Consider the following 16987-nt stretch of genomic DNA (forward strand, 5'->3'; position numbering starts at 1 on the left):
GAGAATGAATGCTGGCAGGGGAGGATTGATAGGTGGCCCCTTCTGCATTCTTCATGAGGACCCATCATTTTTTGACACCCCCCCATCTGTATGAAAAACATGATTTTAGTAACAATCCACACGTCACACATGAGTACCTAGGAAAACGTAGCATCGTACATACTGCAGTGAGCAGTACATCAATACACCCATTGTAAAACTAAACAAGCCAGACGAATACAGATCAATCCTGCACAGTCAATGCTAACAGAGAACCATGCCTTTCAAACACACAGAACACAGAAAACATCTTCACCCAGTATGGAATATGTAATCACAAACTAACCCCTCCCCCTTTCAAAAAAACTGTAGTGTGATTTTTAGCCACGTTGGTAACAGCTCCAACTGTCATAGAATTCTGGGCATCAGACTTGTTACCACCACGGCCGGCGCTAAAAAATGCTCTACGGTTTTGTAAAAGGGGGGATAAAATAGAAATACATAGACAAAGGTTAAATTGAACCACCAAGAAGCTGGGCTCTACATACAATGCAACACCACAGAAACAGCGATGCATCTCTCCTAAAGCAAAAAAATAAATAAATAGAATTTTTTTCTACCTTGTCTTCTCTAGTTTCTGCTTTCCTCATCTTCTTGTCACTCTCTTCCTTTCATCCTCCGTCTACCCTCTCTCTGCCCCTTCTATAGGGCATCTTCTCTCCTTCTATTCCCCTTTCAGAAACTTTATGCCTCCCCCTTCCATATCTCCCTTCACCCTCATTGGTCTGGCATCCATCTCCTTCCCTCCCCCCCAAGCCATGGCATTTCTCTCTCCCCCTCCATAGTCTTGAATCTCCTTTCCTTTCCCTCCTTCCCTTTCCCTCCTTCCCATGGACTTAGCATCTCTGGTTCCTCTCATAACATAAGAACATAAGCAATGCCTCTGCTGGGTCAGACCTGAAGTCCATCGTATCCAGCAGTCCGCTCACGCGGCGGCCCAACAGGTCCAGGACCTGTGCAGTAACCCTCTATCTATATCCTCTATCCCCTTTTCTAGCAGGAAATTGTCCAATCCTTTCTTGAACCCCAGTACCGTACTCTGCCCTATTATGCTCTCTGGAAGCGCATTCCAGGTGTCCACCACACATTGGGTAAAGAAGAACTTCCTAGCATTCATTTTGAATCTGTCCCCTTTCAACTTTTCTGAATGCCCTCTTGTTCTTTTATTATTCGAAAGTTTGAAGAATCTGTCCCTCTCTACTCTCTCTATGACCTTCATGATCTTGTAAGTCTCTATCATAACCCCTCTAAGTCTCCTCTTCTCCAGGGAAAAGAGATCCAGTTTCTCCAATCTCTCAGCATATGAAAGGTTTTCCATCCCCTTTATCAGACGCGTCGTTCTCCTCTGAACCCTCTCGAGTAACGCCATGTCCTTCTTAAGGTACGGCGACCAATATTGGACGTGGTACTCCAGATGCGGACGCACCATCGCCCGATACAATTGCAGGATAACTTCTTTCGTTCTGGTTGTAATACCCTTCTTGATTATGCCTAGCATTCTGTTTGCCTTCTTAGTGGCCGCTGCGCACTGTGCCGTCGGCTTCATTATCATGTCCACCATTACCCCCAAGTCCCTTTATTGGGTACTCTCATTTAATAACATCCCTCCCATCGTATAGTTGTACCTCGGGTTTCTGTTTCCCATATGTAATACTTTACATTTCTCAATGTTGAACTTCATCTGCCATCTCGTCGCCCATTCCCCTAGTTTGTTCAAGTCCCTTTGCAATTCTTCGCAGTCCTCTTTAATAATAATAATAATAACTTTATTTTTGTATACCGCCATACTCAGTGAGTTCTAGGCGGTTCACATTAATTTGAACATAGTTACATACAGTTAAGTATTAATTGAACAAAGTTGCAGGCAACGAAGTTGATGAGGTTGGGGGGCAGGAAAGAGTGGATCAGGAGGGGGGTGGAGGCATAATAAAGGGCGGGAGGAGGTTAGGTTCTTTGAGGGGGAGGCAATTAAGTGTCCTGGCCTTGGAAGAGGTGTGTTTTGAGTAATTTTCTAAAACTGAGGTAGGTGGGAGCATTGAGGATTAATTGGGCTATCCATGGGTTTAGTTTGGCGGCCTGGAAGGTGAAGGTTTTGTCCGAGCTCCACTAAATAGTTTGGTGTCGTCTGCAAATTTTATTATTTCGCACTTCGTCTCTGTTTCTAGATCATTTATGAATATATTAAATAGCAGCGGCCCGAGCATCGAGTCCTGCGGGACCCCACTTGTGACCCTCCTCCAGTCCGAGTAGTGGCCCTTCACTCCTACCCTCTGTTTCCTACCCGCCAACCAGTTTCTGATCCATCTATGTACGTCTCCTTCCACCCCATGGTTCTTCAGTTTCCGGAGTAGGCGTTCATGGGGCACCTTGTCAAAGGCTTTTTGGAAATCTAGATATATGATGTCTATGGGCTCTCCTTTGTCCATCCGTTTGTTAATTCCTTCGAAGAAGTGCAATAAGTTCGTTAGGCACGATCTCCCCTTGAAGAAACCATGTTGGCTGGTTATCAGAAGTTTGTTTCTTTCAAAATGTTCATCGATGTTTTCTTTTATCAGTGCTTCCGCCATTTTCCCCGGAACCGAGGTCAGACTCACCGGACTGTAGTTTCCCGGGTCACTTCTTGATCCCTTTTTAAAGATGGGCATAACATCCAGGCCTCCTTGGAACGTAGACATTTCATTGATCTCGAATCGGGACCGGGGCGCAGATTTACTGTGATTTGGGAGCGATTTTGGATGACCCTTACCTCGGTGGCCTGGAATAGACTTTTGAACTCCTAATTGATTTATTCTGCACTTTCTTCTCTCCAGGGATTTTCTGTTTGGGTTTTTGTTAGGGGGTGGGGGTTGGGAGGGGCAATTTGGATATTGTGCAAATATGTCTGTATTTTGCATTGTTTTTACTATGGTTGTTGTTGTTTTCTGCACGTTGAAATTGAATAAACACATTTAAACATAAAGATGGGAGTAACATTGGCTATCTTCCAGTCCTCCGGGATCATGCCTGTTTTCAGGGATAGATTGCAAATTTGCTGCAGTAGTTCCGCTATCTCCTCCTTTAATTCCTTCAGAACCCTTGGATGGATTCCATCCGGACCCGGGGATTTGTCAGTTTTTAGTTTTTCTATCTGCCTGCGTACAACTTCAAGGCTCACTTCCATGGATGTTAATTTTTCTGCTTAATTTCCATTGAAGAATTGCTCAGGTTCCGGTATGTTGGATGTGTCTTCGTGAATACAGACGAAAAGAACATGTTAAGTCTTTCTGCCACTTCTTTCTCCTCCTTCACCACTCCCTTCCTGTCTCCGTCGTCCAGCGATCCCACCTCCTCCCTAGCTGGTTGCTTCCCTTTAACATATCTAAAGAACGGTGTGAAATTTCATGCTTCCCTGGCTAGCCTCTCTTCATACTCTCTTTTGGCTTTTCGAACCACTCAGTAACATTCTTTTTGATACTTCCTGTGCTCTTTCCAGTTCCCCTCAGTTTTGTCCTTTTTCCATTTCCTGAATGAATTTTTCTTATTGCCTATCGCTTCCTTCACTATTTTAGTTATCCACGCCGGGTCTTTTGTTCGATTCTTTTTGCACCCCTTTCTGAATCTGGGGATATACAGATTTTGCGCCTCGCTCACCGTGTTCTTGAGAAAAGACCAGGCATGTTCTACCGTTTGCCATTTTTTGGAAGTGTTCCTAAGTTTCTTCCTTACCATTTCCCTCATTGCTTCGTAGTTTCCTTTCCTGAAGTTGAAAGTTGTCGCTATGGTTCTCTTTCCTTTCGGTATTCCTATCTCAACCTTGAACTTGATCATGTTATGATAGCTGTTTCCCAACGGTCCCACTACCTCTATTTCCTTTGCAGGTCCCCTTAACTCATTTAGGATTAGATCCAGAGTGGCATTTCCTCTCGTTGTTTCTCTAACAAGCTGCTCCATGAAACAATCTTGTATGGCCTCCAGGAATTCTGTCTCCCTAGCGCATTTTGAGCTTCCAAGACTCCAGTCTATCCCGGGGTAGTTGAAGTCTCCCATAATAACCGTGTTACTGCTTTTGCATTCTCGCTTCATCTCGGCTTCCATTTCTTCATCGATATCTCCGGTTTGCCCGGGTGGACGATAGTATAGGTCCATCTTTATTTCAGGCCCTTTCCATCCCGGTATTTTAACCCATAGTGATTCCAACTTGTTGGTCATCTCTGCTGTGTCCATTTTTGTCGTATGCTTTCTTTTATGTATAGGGCTATTCCACCTCCTTTCTGTTCTGACCTGTCCTAGCGATAGAGCTTGTACCCCGGCAGTGCTGTATCCCATTTGTTTTCTTCATTCTACCACATTTCAGAGACTCCAATGATGTCTATGTCCTCTGCATTGGCCATGGCTTCTAATTCCCCCATTTTGTTTCTTAGGCTCCTTGGATTAGTATATATGCAATTTAGATCCTGGTATTTTCTTGTCTTCATTTCCTTTCCCAATGCTTCGGTCTTTAGTTTCTTCTCTTTTGTTACAATCCTTCTAACCTCCTCTTCTGGGTTAGTCGACTCCTGTAATTTGTCCATTGTTTCTTCCCAGCCTTTTTCCCCTCGGTATCTTCACGGGATATCTTCTTCCGAATCGTCAACGCTTGGTCGACTGTTGGCTTTCCCCTTGTCTTCCTTCTCCCTTCTTCCCTATGTCTCCCCAATTGGGTGCTACAGCAGCAGCATTTCTCTCTCCCCCCTTCCCTTCCCTGTGTAGCAGCAGCATTTCTCTCCCCCCTTCCCTGTGCAGCAGCAGCATTTCTCCCCCCTCCCTTCCCTGTGCAGCAGCAACATTTCTCTTCCCTGCCCTGTGCAGCAACAGCATTTCTGGCCGGTTCCTTGCTGCAGCAGGTTTTACATTCAACGACATGGGCGTCGACACCTCATGGGATCTGCGGCTGCGTCGGAAGCCTTCTCTCTGACGTTGTGACATCAGAGGGAACACTTCCGATGCAGCCGCGGATCAAGCGAGGAGCTGACGGCTGTGTCTTTGAGCGGAAAAACTGCTACAGGGGAGCTGGCCAGAAACTAAACACCCACTGGAGGGAGCACATCCCTGATTTGAAGTTTACTGCTGCTGCTGCTGCTGGTTAAGGAATTGCCAGGACCGGATGGCATACATTCCAGGGTACTAAAAGAACTCAAACATGAAATTGCTGACCTGCTGTTAGTGATCTGTAACCTGTCGTTAAAATCGTCTGTAGTACCTGAAGACTAGAGGGTGGCCAATGTTATGCTGATTTTTAGAAAGGGCTCCAGGGGAAATCTGGGAAATTACAGACTTGTAAGACTCACTTCAATGCTGGGCAAAATGGTATAAACAATTATAAAAAATGAAATTGTGGAACTCTTAGACAAACATGATTTAATTAGACGGAGTCAGCATGGGTTCAGCCGAAGGAGATCTTGCCTCACAAATTTGTTTGACTTCTTTGAAGGTGTGAATAAACATATGGATAAAGGCGAGCCAGTTGATATAGTGCATCTAGATTTTCAGAAAGCTTTTGATAAAGTTCTTCACGAGAGGTCCTGAGAAAATTAAAGTGTCATGGGAGAGGTAAATGGTCATTTTTCTCAATGGAGGAGAGTAAACTGTGGAGTGCCGCAGGGGTCTGTACTGGGACCGGTGCTATTTAACTTATTTATAAATGATCTGGAAATTGAAACGACAAGTGAGGTGATTAAATTTGCAGATGACACTAAACTGTTCAAAGTTGTTACAACGCATGCGGATTGTGAAAAATTGCAGGTGGACCTTAGGAAATTGGAAGACTGGGCGTCCAAGTGGCAGATGAAATTTAATGTGGACAAATGCAAAGTGATGCACATTGGGCAGAATAACCTGAATCACGGTTACTGGATGTTAGGATCCACCTTGGGGATTAGTGCCCAGGAAAAAGATCTGGGTATCATCATAGACAATACAATGAAAAATTTTGCCCAATGTGCAACGGCAAACAGGATGCTAGGAATTATTTTAAAAGGGATGGTTATCAAGACTAAGAATATTATAATGCCCCTGTATCGCTCCATGGTGCAACCTCATTTGGAGTATTGTGTTCAATTCTGGCCTTCTTATCTCAAGAAAGATATAGTGACACTAGAAAAGGTTCAAAGAAGAGCGACCAAGATGGTAAAGGGGATGGAATACCTCTCGTATGAGGAAATACTAAAACGGTTAGGGCTCTTCAGCTTGGAAAAGAAACGGCTGAGGGAAGATATGATTGAAGTCTACAAAATTCTGAGCGGAGTAGAACGAGTACAAATGGATCGATTTTTTGCTCCGTCAAAAATTACAAAGATTAGGGGACACAAGATGAAGTTACAGGGAAATACTTTTAAAACTAATAGGAGGACATTTTTTTTTCACTCAGAGAATAGTTAAGCTCTGGAACGCGTTGCCAGAGAATGTGGTAAGAGTGGATAGCATATCTGGTTTTAAGAAAGGTTTGGACAAGTTCCTAGAGGAAAAGTCCATAGTCTGTTATTGAGAAAGACATGGAGGAAGCCACTGCTTGGTCTGGATCGGTAGCATTGAATGTTGCTACTCCTTGGGTTTTGGCCAGGTGCTAGGGACCTGGAATGGCCACCGTGAGAACAGGCTTACATTGGCTATTCTTATATTCGTAAGTTCAAATGTATGTTTCACAAGGATCCTATGTAGTATTAATCCAGGCCTCTTTAGGGCATAGTATATGGGAGTGTTTTGGAGCTGGTTCCCTTGTTTCGGAACAGTCAGGGGATGAGTTGTGATCATAGAGATTATAGGTAGAAGTGGTTTTGGAGGGGATTTTGCCTTGGAAAATGGCACCTACCACCTGTCATTCAAAGTTCAGTGCCATTTATAGAATCACACCAAGCGGCACCAAAATCATCTTAGGCAGCACTAGGCTTCTGCAACTTAGGTACCAGTTGATTAGACACTACGGAAACAAGACAGAAAGAAGATCGGCTCATTTGAGTTTTGGTGCTGGAGCAGGATTTTAGGTGTGCCGTGGACCCCCAGAAGAACTAACAAATTGATTCTGGAAGAGATCAAACCAGCTATGTCACTTGAAGTCCATATGTCTTATTTTGGTCACACCGACAGAAGAGAAAGGTCATATGATGTTTTGGAAGATCAAAAGAACCAGGCGAAGAGCGACCTGAACACATTGAAAACAACCATGGGAATGACGCTGGAGGACCATACTACACTAGCACAAAACTGATTTACTTTTAGATCTGTAATTCATCAAGTCACTAGGACTCAAACACGAGTCGATGGCACTATATTAGGCCAGGGTTTTCTTGGACTAAAATACCGGCCCCCTAACTCATTCCACACCCAAACGCCTCCCCTAACCACATCCACTTTTTGGGTAGGCACTTACCAAGTTAGGTGCCTACTAAAAAATTATTTTAAAATCTATTTTCAATTGGTTGTTAATGGGGCTGATCAATTAACAGTACTGACTGAACCAATTAAAAAAAAATTAATTAGGTGCCTAAGGCATCTAGCAGTAGGTGCCATTTATAGAATTTGGACCTTAGGCCAGTCTGGAAAGATGAAGCATATAGACCCATATGCTAAACAAGGTCTTGGAGAGAGGAAGATGTAAGACTTGTGGCAGCTAAAATTTAATGCAAAAATGTGCAAAGTGATGCACTTGAGGTGTAGAAATCAAAGAGAACAATATGTGCTGGGGGTGAGAAACTGACATACACGGGTCAGGAGAAAGACCTTGGGCTAATTGTGTCTGAAGATTTCAAGGCGTTGAAACAATGTGACAAGGCGGTGGCTGTAGTCAGAAGGATGCTAGGCTGCATAGAGAAAGGCGTAACCAGCAGATGAAAGGAGGTGTTGATGACCCTGTACAAGTCGTTGGTGAGGCCCCACTTGGATTACTGTGTCCAGTTTTGAAGGCTGGATTTCTACAAGGATGTAAAAAGACTTGAGGTGGTTCATAGGAACACAGCGAAAATGGTACTAACTTTGTGCCATAAGATATAGTAACATAGTCACGTACGTAGCAATTGACGGCAGATAAAGACCTGAAAGGTCCATCCAGTCTGCCCAACAGCCACATTCATTATTAAGGTAATGTTGAACCAACAATTTAGTAATTATTCATTTTACTTGCTAAGTTTCCCCCTAAGATGTGTTCCCCTCCCCTGAGATGTATGAGAAGAGGCTGGAGGTTTTGAATATCTATACGATGGAAATACGAGGAGAGAGAGGTGATATGAACCAGACCTTTAAGTATATAAAAGGTATTAATATTCAAATAAACCTCTTTCAGAAAAATAGAGGTGGTAGGACTAGAGCAGTGTTCTTCAACCTTTTTACACCTATGGACCGGCGGAAATAAAATAATTATTTCGTGGACCGGCAAACTACTAAGACTGAAATTTTTTTTAAAAAACCATCGCCGCCCCGTCCCCACGAGGTTGGTCCCACAAACCATCTGATCCCATCCGCACAAGCCTCAAATAGTTATGATTTTATATTGAACATATTTTATTAAAGTATAAAAAGAAACAATATTCTATACAATTGTCATTTTATAAATACAAATAATACAGGGCAAAGATCAACAAAACCCCTGTCTCCCCTCCCCTTCACATATATCCCCTCTACTAGAAAAATGAATAAGCTAAAATATTACAGAATGCTACACAAATATCATGTAACAGAATACCACAGTCACACATGACAGGAATGGTGTTAGGGGAGTGGAACTAGGGCAACTGCCCCCTGGTCAGAGAGAGCCCTAAGCCAGCTGGAAGCTAAAGAAGCAGTGCCTGGGCTTTGCACTCCCCAGTTATGTCTAGCAAGATACATATTTCAAATCTGATATATTTGAATCACAAGATAGAAATAAAATTATTTTTTTCTACCTTTTGTCATCTCTGGTTTCTGCTTTCATTGCCTTTTCACTCTCTTCCAGCCAGTGTCTGCCCTAAGAACATAAGAACATAAGAATTGCCACTGCTGGGTCAGACCAGAGGTCCATCATGACCAGCAGTCCGCTCACGCGGCGGCCCTCTGGTCTTAGACCAGCACCCTAATTGAGACTAGCCCTACCAGCGCACGTTCTTGTTCAGCAGGAACTTGTCTAACTTTGTCTTGAATCCTTGGAGGGTGTTTTCCCCTATAACAGCCTCTGGAAGAGCATTCCAGCTTTCTACCACAGAACTTCCTTACGTTTGTACGGAATCTATCCCCTTTCAACTTTAGAGAGTGCTTCTCGTTTTCCCTGCCTTGCAGAGGGTGAACAACCTGTCCTTAGCTACTAAGTCTATTCCCTTCAGTACCTTGAATGTTTCTATCATGTCATAGAAACATAGAAACATAGAAACATAGAAATAGACGGCAGATAAGGGCCAAGGCCCATCAAGTCTGCCCACCCCAGTGATCCTCACTATCTATCTTTGCGGATAGATCCCACATGTCTATCCCATCTGGCCTTAAAATCCGCCACACTGGTGGCCTCAATAACCCGAAGTGGAAGACTATTCCAGCGATCAACCACCCTTTCAGTGAAGAAGAACTTCCTAGTGTCACTGTGCAGTTTCCCGCCCCTGATTTTCCACGAATGCCCCCTTGTTGCCGCGGGACCCTTGAAGAAGAAGATGTCTTCTTCCACCTTGATGCGGCCCGTGAGATATTTGAATGTCTCGATCATGTCTCCCCTCTCTCGACGCTCCTCGAGTGAGTAGAGCTGCAAATTCCCCAACCGCTCCTCGTACGGGAGCTCCCTGAGTCCCGAGACCATCCTGGTGGCCATTCTCTGGACCGACTCCAGTCTCAGCACATCCTTGCGGTAATGCGGCCTCCAGAATTGCACACAGTACTCCAGGTGCGGTCTCACCATGGATCTATATAGTGGCATAATGACTTCAGGTTTACGGCTGATGAAACTCCTGCGTATGCAACCTATGATTTGCCTTGCTTTGGATGAAGCTTGCTCCACTTGGTTTGCCGACTTCATGTCTTCCCTGACAATCACTCCCAAGTCTCTTTCTGCTACAGTTCTTGTCAGGATCTCGCCATTTAGGGTGTAGATCTTGCATGGATTCTGGCTTCCCAGGTGCATGACTTTGCATTTTTTGGCATTGAAACTGAGTTGCCAGGACCTAGACCAGTGCTCCAGCAGAAGTAAGTCATGCACCATATCGTCTGTCATTGCTTTTTTGTCTGTTGTGCTTTTGCTCACTACATTGCACAGTTTGGCATCATCGGCAAACAATGTTATTTTACCTCGAAGCCCTTCTGTCAGGTCTCTTATATAGATGTTGAACAAGATCGGGCCTAGGACGGAGCCCTGTGGCACTCCACTTATCACCTCCGACATCTCGGAGGGAGTGCCATTCACCATCACCCTCTGAAGCCTACCTCCAAGCCAGTTCCCAACCCATTTTGTTAAAGTGTCGCCCAAACCTAAAGAACTCATCTTGTTCAGCAACCTGCGGTGTGGCACGCTATCAAATGCTTTGCTGAAATCCAGATAGACGATGTCCAGGGACTCACCAACATCCAGCTTCCTCGTCACCCAGTCAAAGAAGCCGATCAGGTTGGATTGGCACGATCTCCCCTTAGTAAATCCATGTTGGCGGGGATCCCGCAGATTCTCCTCGTCCATGATCCTATCCATTTGGTGTTTGATTAGGGTTTCCATTAGTTTGCTCACTATTGAAGTGAGACTCACTGGTCTGTAGTTTGCCATATCCACCCTGGAGCCTTTCTTGTGTAGTGGAATGACGTTAGCCGTCTTCCAGTCCATCGGGACGTTACCTGTACTAAGGGAGAGATTAAAGAGCGCGGATAGTGGTTCCGCCAAGACATCTCCCAACTCCCTGAGTACCCTAGGGTGTAGGTTGTCAGGCCCCATTGCCTTGTTGACCTTGATTTTTGACAGCTCGCAGTAGACGCTGCTGGGTGTAAATTTGAAATTACTAAACGGGTCTACTGATTTAATCCTTGTATGTGGTTGAGGGCCGATTCCCGGCACCTCGCGGGTGAAGACTGAACAGAAGTATTCATTTAACAGTTGGGCCTTTTCCGAGTCCGTCTCCACATGGTCTCCGTCTGGTTTTCTGAGTCGTACTATCCCGCCTGAGTTCTTTTTCCTGTCACTAATATACCTGAAGAAGGATTTATCTCCCTTCTGGATATTCTTTGCTAGAGACTCCTCCATGCGGAATTTGGCCTCTCTAACTGCCGCTTTGACGGCTCTTGATTTGGTCAGATAATCTACTCTGGAGTCCTGTGTCCCTGATTGTTTGTAAGAGATGAATGCTTTTTTCTTCTCTTTGATGAGGTCTGAGATCTCCATAGAGAACCACTGTGGCTTGTTGTTCCTACTTCGTTTGCTTACTGATTTAACATAGCGGTTTGTTGCTTCCTGTATGGTGGTTTTCAAAGTTGACCACATTTCTTCCACGCTGTCGGTATCTGCTTGGGTTTGTAGCGCCTGGTGAACGAAGTCTCCCATGTCCTGGAAATTTGTGTCCTTGAACTTGAGAACCTTGGTCAATGTGGTAGATTTCATGAAACCTTTCCTGAGATTGAACCAAATCATATTGTGGTCACTGGAGGCCAAAGTTTCACCCACCGAGACCTCTGTGATACTTTCTCCGTTGGTAAGTACCAGGTCCAAAATTGCCTGATCCCTTGTTGGCTCAATTACCAGTTGCCTGAGTCCTGCTCCATTCAAAGAGTTTAATAGCTTCCTGCTGCTGCCGGAAGCAGAGGAAAGCGTGACCCAATCCACATCGGGCATGTTGAAGTCACCTACCAATACTGTGTCCCCCCGCAAGGTGATATTCTCTATATCTCCGATTAATTCCAAATCTAGGTCTTCTTGATGTTTTGGGGGTCTGTATACCACGCCAAGATATAGGCATTTGTCCTTCCCTCTGGCCAAATTTACCCAAAGGGATTCCCCAGTGTACTGTACATCTGTGATTCTGGTGACCTTAATGTCATCTTTAGTATATAATGCTACCCCACCTCCCATTTTGCCCTCCCTGTCCCGACGAAGCAAGTTGTAACCTGGTATGACCATGTCCCACGCGTGGGAGTCTGTGAGCCAGGTCTCAGATATCGCCAACACATCCAGGTCGGCATTCCTCATTTCTATCTCCAAATCTAGGATCTTGTTTCCCAGACTGTGGGCGTTGACGTACATAGCCCTCCATGTTGTGTGCTTGTTGTATCTCAGTGGGGACAATCCCTCTATATCAACTAGACCACCATTAGTATTTTTCGCTTGTCTCTTACACTCCCTAGACCCAGAGCTACAGCTTGTACCTATCAATCTCCTCTGCTCAAGGGAGAAGAGGCCCAGTTTCTCTAATCTTTCGCTGTACGACAATTCCTCCAGCCCCTTAACCATTTTAGTCGCTCTTCTCTGGACCCTTTCGAGTAGTACCGTGTCCTTCTTCATGTATGGTGACTAGTGCTGGACGCAGTACTCCAGGTGAGGGCGTACCATGGCCCAGTACAGCGGCATGATAACCTTCTCTATCTCTTCAGTCCAGCATCTGCCCCTTCCATTCACTGTCTGTCTTTCCCTGCCATCTCTCCTCCTGCCCTCCCCCCCCCCAATTTGGTCTGGCATCCATCATCTTCCTTCTGTTTCCCTCATGGTCTGGCATCTCTGTCCTTCCCTCCCCCCTGTGGTTTTTTGCATCTCTCTCTTCTCATTTCCTCCACTCAGATCTGATATCGTTCTCTGCTCTCTCTTCCCTTTTCTTCTCTGGTCTTCCTTCTCTATTTTCTGCCTCCATCTAAATTAAATTCTTTCTTACTATTTAGTCCTGTTTCCCTCTTTTCACTGTGTCTACCCACAGCTTGTCACCCCTTTCCCTCACCCCTCCATTATCTTACTATTTTCTTCCCCCTTTATTTATCTCCTCCTTCCATCCAGTATGTGTTCTTTCCCCACTTCCATTCAGCAACTGCTATCCCCTCTCAACTGACATCCATCTGCCTTCTGCTCTCTCTCCCTTCTTCTCATTTCCATCATAAGAACATAAGAAGCGCCATCTCCGGATCAGACCTTCGGTCCATCAAGTCCGGCGATCCACACACGCGGAGGCCCTGCTAGGTATACACCTGGCTTATTTTATAGCCAAAATAATCCAAAACTGCAAGAGGAATATAATAAATACTCACAAAAAATATTCCAGCATATATCCACTACTGTAGAGGAGTGAAGCACAAGATAGGATATGTATTTATAAATGGAGAAAAGACCTCAGTTTCTTCCAGGGAAAGGAAAATTCACCTGGAGGACCTCTATGTCTGCCGTATTCAACTTCAAGCAGCATAGGAAAAAACATCCCTGGTCAAAAACTCCATTATAGAATAATATCTGAAAAACTGCTAATATACAGTCCAGAAAATCACAAATCACTTATCTCTTCGATTCACTGTCCTCCAGGTGGGAATTGAATCCAAACAGTTCAATCGATTTCACCACATTAACTTTCTTCTAAACGTGGGAAAAGATATATTTGAGACTCCCGACAGGCCCTGTTTCGCTATTAGAACGCTGCATCGCTATTAGAACGCTGCATCAGGGGAGGTCTCTAAAACGATATAATATCACCATATAAGTATTCTTCAAGACATTTCAATGCACTAAAAAGAGTAACACAACTACTCACATTGAAATATTGAGCTACCGCTTCACAGATTCTCTTGGAAGAAATGTCGGCCCGGCGTTCCAGGTAGGGTTTAAAACGGAAGGTCATGCTGGTCATTGAACCAATCATCATAGAGGGGCGTAACTTTCCGTGTGTTCAAGACCCGTATAATCGAGCATAGATCTTGCTTAAGCTGTAGAAAATTAGAGGCACCAATGGTACAGCATTGTTTAGATCACAATCATTCCTTTACAGAAATGCAATGCTGGATTATTGAAAAGCTATCTCCTTTGAAAAAAGGTGGTGACTTTCGAACATTTCTACGACAATGTGAACAAAAATGGGTGTTTAAATTAAAATCATACATACCTACAGGTTTAAACACCAAAATAGAATGGCGTGCCTTTTTTAAAAAAAATTTAAAAGGAAGTTTTTTTCTACGAAGTTACGCCCCTCTATGATGATTGGTTCAATGACCAGCATGACCTTCCGTTTTAAACCCTACCTGGAACGCCGGGCCGCCATTTCTTCCAAGAGAATCTGTGAAGCGGTAGCTCAATATTTCAATGTGAGTAGTTGTGTTACTCTTTTTAGTGCATTGAAATGTCTTGAAGAATACTTATATGGTGATATTATATCGTTTTAGAGACCTCCCCTGATGCAGCGTTCTAATAGCGAAACAGGGCCTGTCGGGAGTCTCAAATATATCTTTTCCCACGTTTAGAAGAAAGTTAATGTGGTGAAATCGATTGAACTGTTTGGATTCAATTCCCACCTGGAGGACAGTGAATCGAAGAGATAAGTGATTTGTGATTTTCTGGACTGTATATTAGCAGTTTTTCAGATATTATTCTATAATGGAGTTTTTGACCAGGGATGTTTTTTCCTATGCTGCTTGAAGTTGAATACGGCAGACATAGAGGTCCTCCAGGTGAATTTTCCTTTCCCTGGAAGAAACTGAGGTCTTTTCTCCATTTATAAATACATATCCTATCTTGTGCTTCACTCCTCTACAGTAGTGGATATATGCTGGAATATTTTTTGTGAGTATTTATTTTATAGCCAACCATATCTTTATATGCCTCTCTCAAGGAGATATGCATCTAGTTTGCTTTTGAAGCCTAGGACTGTCGATTCCGCAATAATCTCCCCTGGGAGAGTATTCCAGGTGTCAACCACTCTCTGAGTGAAGCAGAACTTCCTGACATTAGTCCTGAACCTGTCCCCCCTTAGCTTCATTTCATGTCCTCTTGTCCGTGTCAAATTGGACAATGTAAATAATCTTCTCTGCTCTATTTTGTCGATTCCTTTCAGTATTTTGAAGGTCTCGATCATATCCCCACGCAGTCTTCTTTTCTCAAGGGAGAACAATCCCAGTGTTTTAAGTCGATCCTCATATACCAGTTTCTCCATACCCTTCACTAGTTTGGTTGCTCGTCTCTGCACCCTCTCCAGCAGTTTTATATCCTTCTTTAGGTAGGAAGACCAATGTTGGACGCAGTATTCCAAGTGGGGTCTGACCATTGCCCTATAAAGCGGCATTATAACTTTCTCCGATCTACTCGAGATTCCTTTCTTTATCATGCCCAACATTCTATTTGCCTTATTTGCCGCTGCCGCGCATTGTGCCGACGGCTTCAGGGTCCTATCTATCAGTACACCCAGATCCCTTTCTTGTTCACTTTTTCCCAGAGTTGCACCTGACATTCTGTACTCGTATTCCTTATTTTTACTGCCTAAATGCATTACCTTGCATTTCTCCACGTTGAACTTCATCTGCCATTTCTCCGCCCATTTTTCTAACCGACACAAATCGCTCTGGAGTTCCTCACTGTCCTCCTGCAATCTGATTGCCCGGCAGAGTTTTGTGTCGTCTGCAAACTTGATGATCTCACTGGATGTTCCGTTTTCCAGGTCATTGATATAAATATTAAAAAGGATCGGCCCAAGTACCGAGCCCTGGGGTACACCACTAGTCACTTTCTCCCAGTCGGAGAACTTCCCATTTATGCCCACTCTCTGCTTCCTGTTATCCAGCCATTTGCCTATCCATCTTTGTATATCTCCCTCTATGCCATGGCTTTGTAGTTTCCTGAGAAGTCTTTCGTGTGGAACTTTGTCAAATGCTTTCTGGAAGTCCAAGTATATTATGTCCACCGGCTTTCCACTATCAATTTGCTTGTTCACGGTCTCAAAGAATTGGAGTAAATTCGTCAAACACGATTTCCCTTTCCTGAATCCATGTTGACTGGGTTTCATCAAGTCATGTGTGTCCAAGTGCTGAACTATGCTATCCTTGATCAGTGATTCAATCATCTTGCCGGGGACAGATGTAAGACTCACAGGTCTATAGTTGCCCGGTTCTCCTCTCGATCCTTTTTTGAAAATTGGCGTGACGTTCGCTTTCCTCCAGTCGTCTGGTATCTGACCAGTTCTGATTGACAGGTTTGCAAGTTTTTGCAATAACTCTCCGATTTCAACCTTCAATTCCTTCAAGACTCTCGGGTGAATTTCATCCGGTCCAGGGGATTTGTCACTTTTAAGTTTGTCGATCTGATAGTATATCTGATCCAAGTTCACTTCAACTGTGGTGAGGCTGTCCTCTATTTCTCCTGTAAACAGTTTCTCCGCTTCAGGTATTGTTGAGGTGTCCTCCTTCGTAAAGACGGACGCAAAGAAGGAATTTAGTTTGTCTGCGATTTGTTTATCTTCCTTGATGTACCCTTTTCTTCCCTTGTCGTCCAGGGGTCCCACTGCCTCTTTTGCAGGTTTTTTCCCTTTCACGTATCTAAAGAAGGGCTTGAAGTTTTTGGCCTCCTGGGCTATTTTTTCCTCATAGTCCTGTTTTGCATCCCTCACCGCCTTGTGACATTTCTTCTGTTCATCTTTATGTTTGTTCCAGGCTTCGGTTGTCTTCCTGCATTTCCATTTTTTGAAAGAGTCCTTCTTTTCTTTTATGGCTTCCTTCACCTGTATGGTAAGCCATGCCAGTTCTCCTTTGCCTTTAGTTCTCCGATCTTTGGAAATCCTTGGAATGTAGAGATCTTGTGCTTCTGCAATAGTATTTTTCAATAGGCACCATGCCTGATCTACTGTTTCAAGTTTGTCCACCATCTTCTCGAGTCGTTTTGTTACCATGGCTCTCATGCAATCATATTTACCCTTTTTAAAGTTTAAGGTGGTGGTTAAGGTTTTGACGTGTTTCCCTTTCCCGATGTCAAGTTTAAAGTTGATTACATTGTGATCACTCGTTCCCAGTGGAACCATGACTTCTACTTCTGTTATCGGTCCGGTGAGACCAT

At 44.1% G+C, this 16987-nt stretch overlaps 1 protein-coding gene across 4 annotated transcripts in view; it reads left to right on the forward strand.

Annotated features, from left to right (window-relative positions):
* Nucleotides 1–16987, forward strand: part of LOC117357382 (bifunctional heparan sulfate N-deacetylase/N-sulfotransferase 3-like) — a 278317-nt gene that overhangs the window by 182338 nt on the left and 78992 nt on the right. The gene's annotated exons all lie outside the window — the stretch shown is intronic.

Source organism: Geotrypetes seraphini, chromosome 1, assembly GCF_902459505.1.
Source record: "Geotrypetes seraphini chromosome 1, aGeoSer1.1, whole genome shotgun sequence".
NCBI lineage: Eukaryota > Metazoa > Chordata > Amphibia > Gymnophiona > Dermophiidae > Geotrypetes > Geotrypetes seraphini.